This window comes from Castor canadensis, chromosome 10 (genome assembly GCF_047511655.1).
Source record: "Castor canadensis chromosome 10, mCasCan1.hap1v2, whole genome shotgun sequence".
Classification (NCBI taxonomy): domain Eukaryota; kingdom Metazoa; phylum Chordata; class Mammalia; order Rodentia; family Castoridae; genus Castor; species Castor canadensis.
Window position 1 is genome coordinate 25,974,240 of NC_133395.1, and position 17,710 is coordinate 25,991,949.

Consider the following 17,710-nt stretch of genomic DNA (forward strand, 5'->3'; position numbering starts at 1 on the left):
TTTTTAGTTTTATGAGGTCTCATTTATCTATGCTATCTCTTAGTTGCTGTGCTGCTAGGGTTTTGCTGAGAAAGTTCTTACCTATACCTACAGACTCCAGAGTAGTTCCTACTCTTTCCTGTATCAACTTTTTAATTTGTGGTGTGATATTAAGATCCTTGATCCATTTTGAGTTAATCTTGGTATAGGGTGATATACATTGATCTAGTTTCAGTTTTTTGCACACAGCTAACCACTTTTCCCAGCAGTTTTTTTGAAGAGGCTGCTATTTCTCCATCATATATTTTTAGCTCCTTTTCAAAGACAAGTTGGTTATAGTTGTGTGGCCTCATGTCTGGATCCTCTATTCTGTTCCACTGGTCTTCATGTCTGTTTTTGTGCCAGTACCATGCTGTTTTTATCATTATTGCTTTGTAATATACTTTGAAGTTGGGTATCGTGATATCTCCAGCATTGTTCTTTTGACTAAGTATTGCCTTGGCTATTTGTGGCCTCTTCTGTTTCCATATAAATTTCATGGTAGATTTTTCAATCTCTTTAATAATGTCATTGGAATTTTGATGGGAATTGAATTAAACATGGAGATTACTTTTGGGAGTATAGACATTTTTATTATGTTGATTTTACCAATCCATGAGCATGAGAGATCTCTTCACTTTCTATAGTCTTCCTCAATCTCTTTCTTCAGAAGTGTATAGTTTTCCTTGTAGAGGTCATTCACATCTTTTTTTAGGTTTACACCTAGGTATTTGATTTTTTTTGAGGCTATTGTAAATGGAATTGTTTTCATATATTCTTTCTCAGTTTGTTCATTGTTAGTGTATAGAAATGCTAATGATTTTTCTATGTTGATTTTATATCCTGCTACCTTGCTATAGCTATTGATGATGTCTAGAAGCTTCTGAGTAGAGTTTTTTGGGTCTTTAAGGTATAGGATCATGTCGTCTGCAAATAGGGATATTTTGACAGTTTCTTTACCTATTTGTATTCCTTTTATTCCTTCTTCTTGCCTAATTGCTCTGGCTAGGAATTCCAGTACTACATTGAATAGGAGTGGAGATAGTGGGCATCTTTGTCTGGACCATGATTTTAGAGGGAATGGTTTCAGTTTTTTTCCATTCAGTACAATACAGGCTGTAGGTTTATCATATATAGATTTTATAATGTTGAGGTACTTTCCTTTTATTCCTAGGTTTCTTAGAGCTTTTATCATGAAATGGTGTTGGATCTTATCAAAGGCTTTTTGTACATCTATTGAGATGATCAAGTGGTTTTTGTCTTTACTTCTGTTAATGTGGTTTATTACGTTTATTGATTTTCATGTGTTGAACCACCCTGCATCCCTGGGATGAAGCCTACTTGGTCGTGGTGAATAATCTTTTTGATGTGTTGTTGAATTTGGTTTGCCATTATTTTGTTGAGGATTTTTGCATCAATGTTCATTAAGGAGATTGGCCTACAATTCTCCTTTTTGGAGGTGTCTTTGCCTGGTTTGGGGATAAGTGTAATGCTGGCTTCATAAAATGTGTTAGGCAGTTTTCCTTCCCTTTCTGTTTCATGGAACAGTTTAAGGATGGTTGGTATCAGTTCTTCTTTAAAAGTCTGATAGAATTCAGCACAGAATCCATCAGGTCATGGACTTTTCTTTTTGGGAAGACTCTTGATTGCTGCTTCAATTTCATTTTGTATTATAGATCTATTTAGGTGATTAATTTCCTCTTGGTTCAGTTTTGGATAATCATATGTATTGAGAAATCTGTCCATTTCTTTAAGATTTTCAAATTTATTTGAATATAGCTTCTCAAAGTAGTCTCGGATGAATTCCTGGACTTCCATGGTGTTTGTTGTTATCTCCCCTTTTGCATTCCTGATTCTACTAATTTGGGTTTTTTCTCTCCTCATTTTAGTCAGGTTTGCCAGGGGTCTATCAATCTTGTTTATTTTTTCAAAGAACCAATTTTTGTTTCATTAATTCTTTGTATGGTTTTATGGTTTCTATTTCGTTGATATCAGCTCTTATTTTTAGTATTTCTCTCCTTCTATTTGTTTTAGGATTTGCTTGTTCTTGTTTTTCTAGGAGTTTGAGATGTATCATTGGGTCATTTATTTGGGATCTTTCAGTCTTTTTAATATATGCACTCATGGCTATAAACTTTCCTCTCAGGACTGCCTTTGCTGTGTCCCATAGGTTCTGGTAGGTTTTGTTTTCATTTTCATTGACTTCCAGGAACTTTTTTACTTCTTCTTTTATTTCATCAATGATCCATTGCTCATTAAGTAATGAGTTATTTAGTTTCCTGCTATTTTCATGTTTTTTGTCTTTACTTTTGTTGTTGAATTCTACTCTTACTGCATTGTGAACAGATAGTATGCACGGTATAATTTCTATTTTCTTATATTTGCTGAGGCTTCCTTTGTGCCCTAGGATATGATCTATTTTGGAGAAGTTTCCATGGTCTGCTGAGAAGAATGTATATTGTGTAGAAGTTGGATGCAATGTTCTGTAAACATCAAGTAGGTCCATTTGATCTATTGTATATTTTAGATCTTGGATTTCTTTATTGTTTTTTTGTTTGGATGACTTATCTATTGATAATAATGGAGTGTTAAAGTCTTCCACAACCACTGTGTTGGAAGTAATATATACTTTTAGGTCTTTCAGGGTATGTTTGATAAAATTGGGTGCATTGACATTGGGTGCCTACAGTTTGATGATTATTTTTTCCTCTTGGTGTTTTTTCCCCTTTTATTAGTATGAAATGTCCTTTATCTCATTTGATCAATGTAGGTTTGAAGTCTACTATGTCAGAGATAAGTATTGCTACTCCTGCCTGTTTTCGGGGGCCATTGGCTTGGTAAATCTTCTTCCAGCCTTTCATCTTAAGCCTATGCTTATTTCTGTCAGTGAGATGGGTCTCTTGTAAGCAACAAATTAGTGGATCCTCTTTTCAATCCATTTCATCAAGCAGTGCCTTTTGATGGGTGAATTAAGTCCATTAACATTAAGTGTTAGTACTGATAGGTATGTGGTGATTTCTGTCATTTAGTTGTCTTAGCTGTTTGAAGGTTTGATTGTGTGTACCTAAGTTGAGGTTACTCTCTACTGTCTTGCTTTTTCTTTTCCTGTGGTTTGGTGCTGCCTGCACTTTCATGGTTAAGTTGGGTTTCACTTTCTGTGTGCAGAATCCCTTGAAGAATCTTTTGTAGTGGTGGCTTTGTGGTCACATAGTTTCTGCTTAACATGGAAGACTTTTATTGCTCCATCTATTTTGAATGATAGTTTTGCTGGGTAGAGTATCCTGGGGTTAAAGTTATTTTCATTCAGTGCCCGGAAGATCTCACTCCATGCTCTTCTTGCTTTTAATGTTTCTGTGGAGAAGTCTGCTGTGATTTTGATGAGTTTACCTTTGTATGTTATTTGTTTTTTCTCTCTTACAGCCTTCAATTTTCTTTCCCTAGTTTCTGAACTTGTTGTTTTAATGATGATATGTCATAGGGTGGTTCTATTTTGATCTGGTCTGTTTGGTGTCCTCGAGGCCTTTTGCATCTGTATGGAAATATGTTTCTCTAGATTTGGGAAATTTTCTGTTATTATTTTGTTGAATATATTATGCATTCCCTTCGCTTGCACCTCTTCTCCTTCAATGCCCATAATTCTCAAGTTTGGCCTTTTGATGAAATTGGTGAGTTCTTGCTTTTTCTTTTCACAGGTCTTGAGTTGTTTAATTAATAGTTCTTTGGTTTTCCCTTTAATTATCATTTCATCTTCAAGTTCTGAGATTCTGTCTTCTGTTTGTTCTATTCTGCTGGATTGGCCTTCCATTTTGTTTTGCAATTCTTTTTCGTTCTTTTTTTCTGAAGTTTTCCATATCCTGGGTCATTTCCTCTTTAATGTTGTCTATTTTTGTCCTGAGTTCATTTATCTGTTTATTAATCATGTTCTCTGTTTCACTTTGGTGTTTATACAGTGCTTCTCTCCTTTCCTTTATTTCTTCTTTTGCTTTTTCAAATTCTCTATTTTTGTTGTCTTGGAATTTCTTGAGTGTCTCCTGTACATTTTGGTTGACCATATCCAGTATCATCTCTATAAAATTCTCATTGAGTACTTGTAGTATGTCTTCTTTTAAATTATTCTTGTGGGCTTCATTGGATTCTTTGGCATAGTTTATCTTCATTTTGTTGGAGTCTGGATCTGAGTATCTGTTTTCTTCATTTCCCTCTGGTTCCTGTACTAAATTTTTGCTGTGAGGAAACTGGTTTCCCTGTTTTTTCTGTCTTCCCATCATTGTCCTTGCTGTTGTTACTGTCCCTGTACTGTGTGCAATTTAGTATTTTCTAGCTTGTAATAATAACAATGGTATTATTTAGAATGGAAGGGTGAGAGGAGATGGAAAGCAAGAAATTAAAGAAAAAGGGCAAAACAAATAAACAGACATGTAGGAAAAAACAAAACAAGGAATCAAACAAAAAAGTTTCAAAGGTATAAACAGGGAGCATTGGTGTACTAATCGACAGTAAGCTGAACAGGCATTAAAGTGACAGAGAGAGGATTGAAAATAATAAAAAGAGTAAAGATAAGAATAAAAATAAAAAATAAGTAAATGAAATATATATATATATATATAAATAAAACAAAATGAAACATAGAAAATAAAAAAAAACCTCGAAGTTCAAATGGAATGAAGTTTCACTCTTAATAAGTTTTGTGCTCTTCTCAGTCTCCAAACCTGGAGATGGTGCCTCAGATGTTTTTCTGTAGTTGTCTCATCAAAGGGGACACATAAAGTAGAATAAAACTGCACACACACACACACACACACACACACAAAAACCCCACAAAGTGTCCCAGTTTCAAATGTAATACAGTTTCAGTAAGTTTTTCAGCATGCAGGTGTACTTCAGTTGTTTTCTCATCAAAGGTAGGGAGAGAGGAAAAAAAGAGTCTGGAGACAGTTCTGTGAATGTTATCTGCAGCTGTGGCTTGCCTGCCCGCTGCTGTCAGCCTGCTGTTGCTGGAGGCAATATTGATGCAGATCTCAGGAGTGATCTTAACACTCACCTGGCCCTGCAGGCTTTGTTTACACAAGAATTCTCCTGTGTGCGAGCCTCTACTACAAGCTTTCCCCTTTCCAAGCACACTGGGAGAGGTGACACTGACCTGCTTTCTCTGGCCTGCATGTTTATTTACAGTTCACATGAGAAGTGGGTCTTCCCCTCTCTCCTGTGGAGTTTTCCTCCCACCAACTCTTTTACCAGTTTTTCAGCTCCTGATTAATGGGCAGTGCTGCTGCTCCTGCCAGCTGCCATGTTTGTTTACAGCTCACGTGGGAGCTGGGTCTTCTCCCCTCTCCTGTGGAGTTTTCCTCCCTCGGCGACTCTCAAAAGCTTTCCCACTCCTGGTTGCTGGGCACACATCTCCTCTCCTGCTGGAGCCTCTCCAGCCAGGCCCAGCTTGTTTATTAACAGTTCTGGAAAGGATTCCCTTCCCACCCTCTTTGGTGCTCAGTGTGCCCCACCCTCTTTCCCATGTGTCTTTATTGTTCTTATTGCCTATTATTCAGTTTCTTTTTTCTCTGGTTGGAGGTCGGTCTGTCCAGGGGGCTATGCTGATCTGGCCCAGGGTTGTCTGTGGGAGTACCGCAGTACCACTTAGCTCACCTTGTCCATGTCTTCCTAAGCCATCTGTGCGTAGGCAACTGGCGGCCAGGGGGCCCTCCTTGTTTCTCCATTTAACGTGAAGTGGAGCTGCTCTGTGCCGGCTGGATGTGTGGAAGGGTCATAGTTTTGCCTCTTCTCGGTGGTTTTGCCTTCAAGGTGTGTCTCCAGTGTCTCTCCAAGATTTCACTATAGAAGGCATGCTTTCTGCTTCCTCCCTCTTGGAATCTCTCTCACTAAATGGAACTTTACACAGTGTACATTGAAATATTGTATCTATTGAAATATCAGTTACCCATAGTATGAATAATTGTGGGTATCATTTTTAAATGTTCATCACCAGAATGCAAACTTGGTACAAATTAGGGAAACTTTTTCTATAGGACATAGAGTTTGACCAAAAATATTAAATAATGGATGAGGTTGGTGAGATATAAAAGAGCAATTGACCAATTCACATTTAATTGTTTAAAGGTTTACTAGAAAGTTCAAATACATAAATTTTAATCATGACGTTTACATCATTGTTAATTTGACTAGTGTTATTAATGACCAGGCTATTTGTAAGTGTAGAAATGGTTACAGAAAATCTAAGGAAATCTTACCATTCAGCTCATGAATTAGGCAAGTTATACTTGCCCACTATAATCAATATTAGTTTACTTATTTTAGCCATATTTACTAGGCACAGTTAAAATATTAATTTAGAATATGGGCTAGAAAGATGAAAAAGTGAAGATTATTTTCTAAAAAGTATATTGCAGTCATCTAATAATGTCTTCATTAAAATTATTCAGTATAACAGATGTTACAAATTTGATTTTATAAAGTCAGCGATTTGGTGTAAAAAAACTTGTTTTAAATATATAATATGAATTTGTTTATAGTAGTATCTGAAGAATTGCATGCAAGCCCTACAGGAAGTGTATAACATTTCTATATTTTCATCTTCCTTTGTCTATGTCTATAAAAATGGAGACAAGGAGAGATAGACTGAAAAGAAATGTAAAAAATAAAAGGAGAACTGCAATGTGCTTCTGGATAAGAGAACTCAAGTTGCAAAGAAACAAAGTATTTAATTTAAAAATTTAACTGAAACTCAAATAAAATAACAGCAGGACAAGGTGGGGATTTACTTAATAAAACAAAGCTCACATTTATCTGAGAAAATTAATATGGTAGACTGATGAAAATTATGAAACAAAGAGTAATGAGGCAAAACAGTCTTAACATATATGAAAATATTGGAAGCTAGAATAATTAACACAATTGATACTGTCATCAAAATATGTAGATCAAAGGAACAGATTATCATTGAGAAGTACAGAAAAGTACAACTATAATGCAGTAGACAAAAATAATGGCATTTCAAGTCCATGAGGCAAAGAAAGTGAGTCATACTTGGAGCAGGTTAAGAGTGAGTATGTGTGTTACACAATACTCATTATGTAGATGGAGTTTCACGGGTAAAAGCAAGGATGTAATTTTTTTTCAAGTAGTTTGTATATTTTTTTTCTTTCTTTCCTTCTTTCTTTTAATTTATCATTTTTATATTTACATATATACATATATATACATATAATTGTTTGGTCACCTCCCCTTGCTTTCTTCTTTGTTTTATTGATTCTTTGTATGGCTTTTTTGGTATTTATTTCATTAATTTCAACCCTGATTTCCACTATTTCTCTTCTGTTTGTTTTGGGTTTTGCTTGTTCTTGTTTTTCTAGGAATTTGAGGTATAGCATTAGGTCATTTATTTGAGATTTTTCTGTCCTTTTAATATATGCACTTATGGCTATAAATTTTCCTCTTAAGATTGCCTTTGCTGTGTCCCACAGGTTCTTGTAGGTGATATTTTCATTTTATTAACTTCCAGGAAACTTTAGATTTCCTCTCTTATATCTTCTGTGGCCCATGGATCATTGAACAAGGTTTTATTTAGCCTCTAATTATTTGTGTATTTTCTGCTGCTGCTGTTGTTGAGTTCTAGTTTTATTGCATCATGATCAGAAAGACTGCAGACAGTTATTTCTATTTTTTTATATTTGCTGAGTCTTGCTTTGTTTGTATCCTAAGATATGATTTATTTTGGAGAAAGATGCATGGGCAGCCGAGAAGAATATATATTGTGACATTGTTGGATTAAATATTCTGTAGATATCATTTAGGTCCATTTGGTTTCTAGTGTCATTTAGTTCTAAGATTTCTTGGTTGATTTTTTTGTTTGGATGATCTATCTATCAGTGATAGAGGGATATTAAAGTGTCCCACTAATACTGTCTATATGTGCTTTTAAATTCTTTAGTGTGTGTTTGATGAAATTGGATGCACTGACATTGGGTGCACATAGGTTGATAATTGTTATTTCCTTTTGATGTATACCTTTTTAATTAGTATGAAGAGTCCTTTATCTCATTTGACCAATGTAGGTTTGAAGTCTACTTTGTCTGATATGAGTATTGCTCCTTCTACCTGTTTTGGGGGGCCATAAGTTTGGTAAATCTTTTTCCAGCTTTCACCCTAAGCCAGTGTTTATTTCTGTCAATAAGATGGGTCTCTTGTAAACAACATATTGTTAGTTGTTCCTTTTTAATCCAGTTTGCCAAATCAAATCTTTTGATGGGGGAATTGAGTCAACTGACATTCAGTGTTAATATTGGCAGATATGTGATGATTATTGCCAATTAGTTGTTTTTGTTGTTTAAGGATTTGATTATGTGAGTAGAATCAATGCTACTCTATGATAATTTGTCTTTTCTACTGCTGTGGTTTGATACTTTCTGTTCTCTTGTGGTTTTGTTTGCTTTCATCTGCTGTGTGCAGAATTCCTTGTAGAATCTTCTGTAGTGGTGGCTTGGTGGTCATGTATTATTTCAGTTTCTGTTTGTCACGGATGGTTTTTCTAGCTCCATCAATTTTGAATGATAGTTTTGCTGGGTAGAGTATCCTAGGTTCGAAGTTATTTTCATTCAATACCCATGTTGCATGTCCTGCTTTTAAGGTTTCTATTGAGAAATCGCCTGTGATTTTGATGGGCTTGCATTTACATGCTATTTGCTTTTTCTCTCTTACAGACATCATTATTCTTTCTCTGTTGTTTGTACTTATTTTAATGATAATGTGCTGTGGGGATGTTCTATTTTGGTCATGTCTATTTGACGTCCTGGAAGCTTCCTGTACCTGAATGGGAAAAACTTTCTGAGATTTGGGAAATTTTCTGTTATTATTTTATTGAATATATTATGAATTCCTTTTGCTTGGACCTCTTCACCTTCTTCAATGCCCATGATTCTCAGGTTTGGTCTTTTGATGGAGTCACTGAGTTCTTCCATATTCCTTTCATAGCTCTTGAGTTGTTTGAATAACATTTCTTCTGTTTTAATATATATTTTATCATCAAGCTATGAGATTCTGTGTTCCACTTGTTCTAGGTTGCTGGAGTGGTCTTCAACTGTGTTTTGTGTTTGATAAAAGGGACTTTTTATTTCCAGGATTTCTGTTTGATTCTTTTTTCTGAGGTTTTCCATATCTTTGTTCAACTTCTCTTTTGTGTTTTGTGTTGTCTTCTTTATTTCATATATCTACCTTTTTATAGTGTCCTTTGTTTCACTTCGGTGTTTGCTGAAGTGCTCACTGAGTTTCTTTATTTGTTTCTGTGTCTTTTCATGTTCTTTATTTTTGGTATCTTGAAATTTCTTGAGTGCATCTTGTGCATTTTTTTTAACCATGCCTAGTTCTTCCCCATGAATTTCTTGGTGATATCTTCAAAAGTTTCTGCTTTGAGGGTTTTTATGTGAGTGTCACTAGGCTCCTTAATGAAATTTATCATTGTTTTGTTGAGGTCAAGAACTGAATATCCATTTTCTTCATTTCCCACTGAATCCTGTTTTGTTTTTTTTTGTTTTTTTTTTTTTTGTTTTTTTTTTGATAAGGGTGGTTTCCATCCTTTCTTCTTCTTCCCATTGCTCCACTTGATGGTATGCAAGTTTGTTTTTGATAGGCTAGTTGGTGGTTTTGATTGCCTGATTTCTTTCCCAGATTTAATTTTTGTGTTGTGACTGACTTGGTTGCTAGCTAGGTTGATTTGTTCTTTCTGTCCTGGCCTGAAGGTGTAATATAGCAATAATAAACTTACAGGTTCAATGCCAGAGCAGTTGTTTACATATTATATAGAAAGCCCCTTGATGATACCATCTATAAACAGTGAAAGTGGAGGCAGGTGATGGTTACTAGGTTAAAGATTTGGGGGAAATATTAAAGGTGGTACTAAAAATGGAGGGTGTTTAATTCTGATTTATGCTCTGTCTTCTCCTTATTGGGAGAAGAGAAATGAAAAAAGAAAAGAGAAATGTCCAAGAGTCTTTTTTTTTTTCTTTTCCCAAGTCTGGAGGCTGGACACACCTTGCTGGATGTGCCACACTGTATTTTTGCAGCTATAAGGTGCAATTAAAGACTGATTTAAGGGTCAGTGTTTGCATTTTATTAGCACCTAATGTAATGGCAGTTATATTTTGACTAGGAGCAATCAGAATTACTCATCTGTAGCTCCAATGTCATGAGGAAGTTTCTGGAGTCAATGAGCTTAGAATTTCTGATTCCTTACCCTAGCCACCATTTTGGATCTCCATCCAGATACAATATTTTAAGGATTGACTGTGTTACTAGAACAGTTTTTACCAGGAAATATTTTCAAGAAAAAGAGAGACTCATCTCATCCAGTTCCTAATTAATGCCGTTTTTACTTTTAGAGTGAGACAATATTTAAAACACATAAAACACAAGTATCAGTCACAGGATTTTTTTTCATGAAAGACATTACTTTTGTAACATTGAATGCATTAGGTATCACTCAATTGGTTTCACAGTCAAGTGAAAATGAAGCTTCACCCTTCCTATAAAACATATGATCAGTTATCTATTCTCCCTCCAACTGGAGCAGATTGTCTTAAAGAATAGGAGACAATGATGCTATGCAACTGCATAAATATGGAACAGCTTTCTTAAATCTAGTTAAAAGTAGTTTTAAGGAGCTAGATAACTATGGTTAGCTTTTTTCTAATCTCTGACAGTTATTTCCAATCACATACAATGCAGTATTTCTTAGGGGCTTCTTTTGCTTATTATTTACATTTCTTTAATAGACGTATTAGTTACCCCCAAGTTTTGGCAATGTGACTAAAGCTAATGTGAACATCCACATGGAGATTTATTGTGAACATAAAATTTAACTCTTTTGGGACAACAAAGTGTGCAATGGTTGGATTATACAGTAAAAGTTTATTTAAGTTTTAAGAAACCACAAAATTTTTTTCAAAGTCCCATATCATTTCTCATTCTCACCAGCAAAAAGTGAGAAGTGAGGAGCCTTATTCTTGCAAGGGCATTTAGAGTTGACATTTTCCTGGATTCTTTAAAGAGTTTTTTCTTTATGTTTGATTTTTACATTTTGCCATTTCAACATGTTAGTCCTAGATGTGCTCTTTTCATTTTACTTTTTTACTGCATGGATCAGTGGTTATCTATGCTTGCTGTAGCTTTGTTTTGATATCAAGGAAAATTCTCAGTTACAATTTCATCAACATTTTATTTCACTTGTTCACTCTTTCTGGTATTCCTATCATATACATTACTCCTTTTGTAGTGGCCCCAAAGTTTTAGGTAGTCTGTTCTGTTTTTATTTTTCCTCAATTTTCAGTTTGAAAAGTTTTTATTTATACCATCAAGAACTCTTTCTGCAATTGTGTCTCATCTACTAATAAGCCCTTCAAAGTTCTATTCATTTATGTCATATTGTTCTTGAACTGCAATATTTCTTTTGCATTTTTTATTGGAATTTCAATTTCTTTGCTTGTATCACCCATCTGTTTTTCTATGTTATCAACTTCAGGTGTTAGACCCTTTAGAACACTGACCATGTTTGTAGTTCAAACTTCTTGCCACTTCTGAATCTGGTTCTGATACTTGCTCTGTCTCGAAAGTATATTTTATCTTCAGTGTCCCTGGTGATTTGTATTTTTTCAGAGCAATCAGACATGATATACAAAACAAAAGGAATAGCTATAAATCAACCTTTAGCACTGTGGTGATAAAGTGTAAGAATAGTTCATAATCCAGTTCTGGATTATGAACATCACAAGTGTTTCTCAGTCTCCTACCACCCAGCAGGAAAGGATGACTAGGGTAAGATGGTGGTGGATAATTCCCTTCTCCAAGTCAGTTAGATTAACAAAACTCCAGCAAGCTGTTTCTGGTTAAATAGTTTCACCTGAGGGCAGATCTTCTAAATAAGAACAGAATGCATTATTACATTTCCCAAAAGTACGTCTTTCCTCCTGGTGCCAAAAATATGAGGGGATTTTCTGATATTGATTGTGAAAACCTGATTTCACAAGCTTTACACCATGTCTCACATAACATATCACAATTGTGCCCCTGGACTTTCTGCCACTCAGATTTGTGCATGATGAGCTTCCAACAGTTCATCTCAGTTTAGGTTTTCCAAATCTGGGAATTGCTTCTGCTCGTGGTCACTATTCCAGTAAGTTCTGATTCCCAGTATCTGTCTATCACCTCAATTTTGAAGACAATCTTTTAATGTCTTGATTCTCTTAGGCATAGAAGAGCTGTTAATTTTCCAAGAATTTTTTAAAATTGTGGTTTTGGTGAAGTTGCAGATGTTAAGCTCTTTATATTCTAGACTTGGAGCAAGCTTTTTCTCACTCCTGTTTATTGTTGAACCTAACTGGGGCTAACTGCATTGTGACAGGAGATGCAGAAAGGACACAGGATAGACAGACAGACAAAAGTTTCATGCCAGGTGTGTTGGGTGCTCAGATGGAGATGCACAGCAGCCTCATTGCTTTTTTTCTCTGTTACTCTTCATTTGCTCTTCTTCTTTTCTCTATCTTTATTCTTTAAGGACTTACTCCTTTACAATTATTCAAAATCTTGCTTCTGAAGTCTTTCTTTTTCTATTCTTTAAAATCTCACTTCTAATGTCTTTTTTTCTGTTCTTTAAAGTCTCTTTCCTTAGACTTGCTCTGAACCATGTTTTCTTTTAGTTTTTCTTTAGAATAATCTCTCTTAAAGTCTTTGCCCCCAGACTTGAACTGCCCCATGTTCTTTCTTTAGATTTCTTAGTCTCAGTGCTCAGACTTGCACTGTACCATGTTCTCTTTAGCTTTCTTAAAATTTCAGCCCTCAGACTTGCTAGCAAGTCCCCTTTAGCAATTCTCCTTCAGCAATTCTTTTCCCTTCAGCAACACTCCCTTAAGCAATTTCCCTTCAGCCATTCATTTCCCTTCTTCAGCAATCTCCCTCTAGCATTTTTCCTTCAGCAGTTCATTTTCCCTTCAACAATTCTTTCCCTTCAGCAATCCTTTTCCCTTCCAAAAGCCTCCCTTCATCCAAAAGCCAAAAGCCAAAAAACCTGGCATCCTCCTTCAACAAGTCTTTTATACCCAATGGTAAACATGGTGGAGCAGTGTTTCTTGGGGAGAAGAGTGACATTGTAACAGAAGAAACCTGCATTAAACAACTTAGGAAAAGCATCACTTTCTCACTCTCTTCTGCAGTTAGGGCTATGCCAAATCTCAGCCCACAGATCACTTGACATAATCATCTTAGGAAAAGCAGCTGCTCTGCATCTTATTCTTGCCCTATTCTGCAGCTGGGGATGTCCTGAATTCAGCCTATAGAACATTAGGCACAGTTGTGCTTACATCTGTTTTTCATAGGCTTCTCATAATCTGCTGTCTACATAGACTGAACGCTATTATGTTCTAGAAGATGCCATTTTTAAAATGTAAATATGTCAATGAATCACTTAAAATTAAAACTCTCAATCAGATAGAACTGTCATCCAGTTCAAGCTTTGTCTGTTTCTCTCAAATTAATATAGAAACTGATATTAAATGTGAAATAACCTAGTTTGGTAGAATTTTTAAAAAACTGACATTTACATTATTGCTGCATAACTGCTTTATTAATATATGATTCTTTGGGTGGTAAGTTTGTATAGAGAACAAAGAGTATGGTTCATTTCTGATCCCTGAATATTGAGAACTTGCTAAAAGTGTCATGGATGGTACTAGATGGCTGAACCAGCTCAGTTTAGCCATACATCTTGCACCTCACTTCTTCCCATGATGTGTATTGAGGCTGAAATGCTCAAGATGTCTTCTTTATGCACATGTCTGGCTCCAATATTAATATGAACTAAATAGTTAGTGATCAGGATCCCTGTAGCTTCTCCAAGTAACTAGATTGGTCTTCCACACAACTTGATCTCAGAAGGTTGCCTGGATTCCTGTGGAGTACACATTTACAAAGGCTTAAGAAAAAGTTGCAAACTTTACTATAATCTATGTCCACAAATCTCAGAATATAATAATTCTGTCACATTGTACTGATTAACCAAGTTAGTAAACTATCCTAGATTTAAGGAAAGGTAAATTAAAGTCCATCTCTCAAATTGAGGATTAACATAGAAACTGAAACTATCTTTAATCTAGCATTCTAGTTTAAGGAACAGAATTTAAAAAATCCTGATTTTGAAAATTTTACATTAGCATATAAACACATTATCATGTATACTCATAAGGCCTCATACAATTGAGGGACCTCAATTAAATTTGACAGTTTAAGAGACTCTGATTCTGCTAGTAACTGGATGCATTAACAATATATTATAGGAAAAGTCTCTGGCCATAAATTCGATATCCTTAGTCAGAAAATGAATGTTTGTTAAATACTCTAAGATAGCTCATCTATCTTTTTGTCTCCTTTATGTAAAACTAATGAATATGAAAATATATTTCTTATAGTATTGACTATAGAATTCATGTTTTTTAGAGTAGTGATATTGGGAAAGAATGCTGATATGTTTGAGTTATTACTGTATCACCTGCTTACACAATGGGATTTTAAGTTTAATATATCAATGATTTATTACTTTACAATTATGTATACATGATTGCTTTCTATTCAATATAAGGCAGTCTTTTACCCTGGGGTGAAAGAGTATTTGAAAAGAATAGGATTGTTTTAGCATTCTTGCAAGGAAAGAGAGTTACAATTCCTGACATTCATAGATAACATCTGAATTATGCAGCAACACCTAAAAAGAGAATGTTCAACATAAATCTAATCTTTCTAATTTTTTACCATATTGCCAAATATTACAAAGCAAATTTGCCAGAAGATAGAAGGAAGATGTAATGAAGATGAAATATAAAGACTCTAACCCACAGTTTTTGGCTCTTATTTCTGGCAGGAAGAAAGAGCAGAATGGTAAGGGAGACAGGCCCCCATCTCTAAGATTTTCGTTTCCCCTACCTAGGCCCAAAACTTGGTAGACCATCACAAAAATTTACTTCAAGATACTCTTTCTTTTCTTATGTTTTGGAAGGGACTTGGAAATTCTGTATAGCCTGAGGGTGAGGAAGAAAGTATGAAAACTGAGTTATGCTGAGAGTTGGGTATACTAAAGCCATGGTTGAAATAGACAAGACAAAAACCAAAGGAAGTTTCAGTACTATAAAGAGGTTTGATAAGGTCAATCATGCAGAGAGCACAATATATCTAAGGAAAAATTGTAGTGATCAAAACAAGTTCATATGTTGAACGCCAGTCACAGATTTCAGCAGAAGATACCCAAGGATGGGACATCTTGCCACAATGCCATGATCTGCCATGATCCTAACTACACAATGAACATCAGAGACCAATGAGGACCTCCAAGTGTATTATATAAATACAGTGATGATGAGGGACTGCATTGGCCATGTAAATTGTTTAAATCTATACTCTTTCTCTGGATAGAGATATGTTATTTTGAAAGGCTTATTCAAGGGAGGCATATGAGTAAAGTTATCTACAATGTTTTATCTAATAAGACTGAGAATTAAGCAGCAAAGATAGATTTATTACATTATGTTTGATTGCAACTTAGCATACCTAGAGGAGAACTGCTCTGGAGGTTGATTTTATCAGCTATACAGAAAATAAAGTTATGCATATAAAGAAATCTCTAAACATACGATGTCATTATATATTTTCTTCATGTTATACTATTTGCTTTGCTATTATTGTTTTATCTTATTCTGTTCATAGCTTTGCAAAGTTAAGACAATAAATTCTTGATGACTTTAAATAAATCCTTCTGCACAGTGGTTTTCAAAATGTGGCCTTTATAATTGTGGTATCGTCTAGGAACTTGTTGAAAAGGAAAGTCCTCAGCCTATGGTCCATTCCAGTAATTGGGTAATTTTTGGGTTAGATTCTAGTGTCTTTTATTAACATGTTTCCTAGATAATTCCTATGCTTGAGAACAACTACTTTAGAAAAAAAAATCTTTTATATTGTTGTGTATTAAACTACATACAGTAACGGGTTTCATTTACATGTATAAATATAATGTATTTTGATCATATGTGCATCTGCTATAACTCTTTATCTCCTATGTCCCCACCATTTTTCAAATTCCTAGTAGGAAAACTTTTTAAACTTCATTTGTACTTATTATTTAGAAAGTTTCCACATTAAAGTCTCCTTCATTCCCTGTTATGTTGATCTGCTTTACTAAGGTATGCAAGTTACCTTTTAACATTCATATTTTGGCATTTCCAACATGTGACCATTTCTTAGCTGATTTAATTAACATTCTTCAAATTAGCCTGTTCTTAATTTAAGAGAAAATGCCAGGTAACTGATCTGTTTTCTCAGATGATGTCTCTTTAATTGCCTTTTTTGCTCCTTGGTGTGTAACTCTGTTATGTCAACTTATCTTCATATTTCCTTTACATCGAGGATTCTTAACAAATGACAAGGCATGCATATGTTTTCTCCACATGCTGAAATCCCCAATCTGACTCCATTACTTTATCTAATATTTAATTTTTTCATTCTTTTACTAAAATAATAAACCAATATATTTTTGTTCATATGCAGCTTCTACATCACGTTGGGTTTATTTCCCACTTTCCTACAAGGAGTACATTCCCTTATATTTGGATTACTGGGTCTCGGAGTCTTGGGGGAGTATTCTTTCTTTTTCCATTTCCAACGTGACTGCATTCCTTAGACTATCTTCTTGGCATTTTCTTCTTCTTAGTTTGGAGTGACATCACTAAGTGGCCTTACACAAACTATAGTTTCACAGTTTATACACTGATTATTACAAAGCCTACACTTCCAAAACTGCCCCACCTCTGAGTTTCATATCTAAATATCCAAAATTAACTGGATATTTTCTGTAAAAGATTATTAGACTTCCTGAATCAGTAAGAATAAAAAATTTAAGGTACTATTTATGATTTTTTAAATGTCATATCTTGTAGAAATATATTTTAATGGAAGAAAATTAAAAGAATGTGTCACTTATAATACCATCATCCACAAGCATGCACATATATAGCCTACTTTCTTTTATTTGTACACAAAGCACTGTAACTTTTTCACCAGAAACGTGACTACTTAGTCCACTAGAATACTTTTTGTTAACCATATGAATAATATTCAAAACGGTTATGCATAAGCTTCATGTCAATCATATTAGACAATTTTTGCAAAAATATGCTTTTTTGACATTTATTGACACTTGGTTCCATTTAAACTACAAAGAGTATGTGCAGAAGGATAGAGATCTTTCAGGTTCACAGCCAGCCCACCTCGTTACCCTTCAGTTATATGGTAAGGCTTTCCATAAATACATTTTCTACTGGAAACCAATAAACTCTCTCTAGAAAAACAGTAGAGAACTACAGTGTGACATTTAGTGAAAATTCAGTTTTGAAATGGACATGTGGCTTTAAACTATTATCTGACTTTCAAGAAGCTTAGATCAAAACTATTGAAAATGTTTTCATTCTTAAGTCCAAATGTCAGCACAAAGTGTTCTGGGGTTAATGTCATCCTGAAAGGTTGTGTGTGTGTTTGTGTTTATTTTTTTTAACTAAATAGAATTTCAAAAAATATTATAACAATTAAACATGATTTTTTAATATTTTTGCTCTTCTGATTTAATGGCAAATTTAGCTCTAAATCTAAATCACTT